We start from the raw sequence: 4,292 nt of genomic DNA on the forward strand, positions 1-4,292 counted from the left end.
CGGACATGCGTCAAGGCCACCAAGGTCATTCCCTTCTGGATCTTTACCCCAAAAGAGAACGCAGTCATATCTGCATGCATGAATCTTGATGTAGGAAAGCCCAAGATCTTTCAGGATACATCGGACCTTACGATGAGTGGTAGGAAGACGATGACCGTGGGGCAGCATCGAAGCAGTGTACTGTAGATAATCATCAACAGCCTTCACGGTCGATTTTGTCTCAACTTTAATCTTCATTACGTCCATCACACTTTCAAGAACGGTCTTCTGACAACCGGGGTACACAGGGGTCTGTTGGAAAGCAAGCAGTGTGTTGTACTTTTCAATACCAGCAGTGTTAACAGCTCTAGGGAAGGGCTGCACCGGGTCAGACATATACTGTCCTTGAGCGCATACACCGCTCTCATAAGGAAACATGTCGTTGATGAATGCCGTTGTTGGATCGTTGGATGTACTGCCCGTCTCAGAAAATTGGCCATGATCATGCGGACCCCCTGATGATGTTTCACCGTGATATAACCAACATATGTACTTCTCCTAAAACCCGTTACTCCTCAGGTGCTGTCATACTTTGTCAATGGGAAATCGATGCATATCGCTGCGACACTGACATTTCGTGTACGGGCAATAGAAAATTGTATTCCCGTTAGCATTAGCCAGCGCATATTCTATAAAACTCATAACTCTTGCACCGTATCTTTTGTCCCATTTTGGAAGCGAAATCCAACTCTTATCCATATCCTGAAAATATAACAAAATATATATTTATAACGCTGCTAGCTAATTATAAATGAAATTTCATGCCATATATAAAATCTCAATTCATTTAGTATATATTCTACGTACTACAACTAATTAATAACAAATTAATTAACACACACACATATATATATATACTTAATAATTACAGAACAATATTATACATATATATATCTACATCATCACAAAATCATCATTGTGGTATATACCATCAACACAATATTATAAATTAATTAACATATATATATATCTACTACTTATAAACAACTTCATATATATTATATCAAATCATCAACCAAATCGATCAACATATATGTATATATATATATCCAACATACTCAAAATCAATTAACTCGATCATAACAATATTATATATCAACATCATCACAAAATCATCATGAACTCATATATATCATCAACAACTTCATACCATATCAACACAATAATATTATAAATTAATTAACATATATATATATATATCTACTATTTATTAACAACAAATTAATTCATATATATTATCAATTCAAATCATCAACCAAATCGATCAACACATATATATATACATCCAACGTACTCAAAATTAATCAACTCAATCACAATCAAAATCAATAAACTCAATCACACTTAAAATCGATCAACTCAAATAAAACTCAATTAATCAACATATATATACATATACGTACCTATATATGGCTCCACAAACTAATTATGGACAGATTTCGACAACACCCAAACTTTTTCTCCCGTTTTTTTTCCCAGATGAGCTGCTGCTGTCCAGATCCGCAAATATAAAGCATTTTAGCCGACGAAATTAATATGTCGTCGGCTAAACTTTTAAATATTTCGTCGGCCATAGTTTGTGAACTTTAGCCGACGAAATAAATTCTTACAATAGCCGACGAAAATTTAACTTAGCCGGCGAAAGATAATTTCGTCGGCTAAAGTGGACTTTAGCCGACGAAAAAATGCTTCGTCGGCCTGGTTTTTTTTTTTCGTCTGCTAAAGCCTTTCTTCTGGTAGTGTTATTTTCTAGGGCGAAGCTTTCAATCTGGAAGCGCGCGCTTCCGCCGCGTTTCCAACCAGACAATTTCCGGAATCGCGCTTCCGCTTCCGAAGCGCGAAACGTGACCCCTGGCTCGCTTCCGTGCTTCCTAGGTTCAAACTCTAGCTGCAGGTATATATGTTAAACATATATAAAAGGTCAATAAGGTGGGTCTAGCTCTGTGATCGATGACTATGAACAATTGAACAGATAGATGGTTAAAAGAATTAAACAGCTAGATTTGGTTATTTTATTAGGGGAACCCTTTTAGTGAAGACCCTTAAGTTGAGGACTTGGTGAGGACTTTTCGGCTTATCCCATCTTTCGATCTTATATCTACATCTTGACCGTTCAGTTTATAGGTATTTATGAGTAGATCATTTCTTCAAATTTTCAGCTATATTGAAAATTGTTAAGACATTCATAAGTGTGATTTATCAATTATGAACTTGAACGGTTCATATTTGACAGATTTGGTTCGTCTATTAATTTGATCTAGTTTGTTATCTTAACGAACACCAATTTGAGTGAAAATTTGTAGAAATGATCTATTCAACCTAAAAACTGAACGGATAAGATGTCAAAATGTGATCGAAAATTGGGTCTATTAAACCATAAACCGAAAAGTCCTCACCAAGTCCTCACTAAGTCCTCAACTTAAGGGTCCTCAGTAGAAGGGCTTCCATTTCATTGGATCATATATGGTTTTAATCTAGCTGTGGTTAGTATGTCATTATAATTCAAACTGATGATGATCTATTCAAATGTTGCCACCAGAATTTACAGTAGAAAAACTGAGCTGTAGTCACTAGCTAACAGTATGTGCTTGGTTGGGTAGCCATGCATGCACCATATAATTAACCACATTGTTGTTTTCTTTCTATCCAGCTCTCAGCTACCTGTCTCTGAAATATATTTTCATACTGTGATGAATAACATTCATGTACTTCTGGACTTTCTTAGAGCAGATTTGATTCTGCAATATAAATTTTCATTGTCATCGACGCAAAGACAAGTACCATGCATATATGTTTAAGGCTCAGTAAATATATACAGATATCGAGTACAAATACAGATAGTTACTAATTACTACAATGTTGATGAAGCCTTGGATCATAAAGTTAGGGTTTACGCGAAACTGCAATGGCCGGAACAGTAGTTGAATAAACCTACGTAGTACGTACCCTTGACTGCTAAGTAGTAACAGTACTAACGCTTCTGCATAACAAAATGGTAGTTTGGAACTGTGAATTGTTAACTAAGCTCACTGTTTATATTTTTGGAGTTGGTTCATGGAAAGTGACCTGTAACTGATGAATGCTACTAGGAGTCAAAGGGCGATCGAGTTAAGGTAACCAGCAGGACTATGAAAGTAGCAAGCATGATTATGACAGTAATAATCACTATCATATATAAAGCGAGTGATCGATCCTATTTCGACATTGGCAGTAATTTCTCATCGATCTAACTAATCATATATGCTTATTATATCTGGGACTCGAATTTCTCTACTACTACTAGTACCCTTTTGTCATCTGGTCTCGTTCCACTTCTCAGCACTGTGAACTTTAGAAAGAAGTCAAGAACCCTTCAAGTTTTCTGGAAAGCAAGTGCTGTTATACCTAGCTAGCTACCAGTTTTTGCAAAGTGACGAGCATGATTAGTATTTTTGGACCTTGTATTTCTTTCGCTATTCCCTAGCGAGGGGAGAAAATATATTAGAGTTTTCAGAGCTATTTGGAGGGGTGAAAAAAGGAGTCATCCACTAATGCACGCCTTGCTTTTGCTGCTGTTATGGGTACGTACTCGATGCGTAGTATGAGAGTAGTCTCTTCCATTTCCTTTGTTGCTTTCTTTCTCATTTCGGAGCGAGATTCTAACGAAATTCTCTAAACTTATTATTGATTTTTAATTTGCTCGTATGTCATGAATCTGTCGTTGTTAATGACATCTCACACATTGAGAAATCATACACTATAATACTTACATACACTTACCTTCTTATACCGAACCTCAAAACGTCCCAAGATTGTATCACACGTCCGTAATAAAATCTTACCCTAAATTTCTACAATTTCTCCAAACATCCGGTATATCACTTGCTCAGACCTAGATTGAATTTCTCCGGCCACAATTACCTAAATATTTGAAAAAGAGAAAGTGAAATAATAATGAGTGAAAAGTAAAAGTGTACCTTGCGCGAAAAGACGAGTGGTGGCAGAGTGGTGGTGGGAGGCACCATACTACTACAAGTCGAGTCTTATTATAGGGTTGTGGGAGCACGTCAAAGCAAAAAGCTTACGACTACTACTATGGCTTCTGTCGTCTCTCCCTCTTTTCCTCTCTGTGTAAAACTGGCTCTCGATCACAGAGACAGGGAGGAAGTGCATTATTATTTACGACTTTCTTTCTAATCAGACACCACCAGAGCTAGCCCTAGAACAAGTCAGCCTCACCCTTCCAAGTTCCAACCATTCTCTCTCTCTCTCTC

This window comes from Fragaria vesca, linkage group LG6 (assembly GCF_000184155.1).
Source record: "Fragaria vesca subsp. vesca linkage group LG6, FraVesHawaii_1.0, whole genome shotgun sequence".
Taxonomy (NCBI): Eukaryota; Viridiplantae; Streptophyta; class Magnoliopsida; order Rosales; family Rosaceae; genus Fragaria; species Fragaria vesca.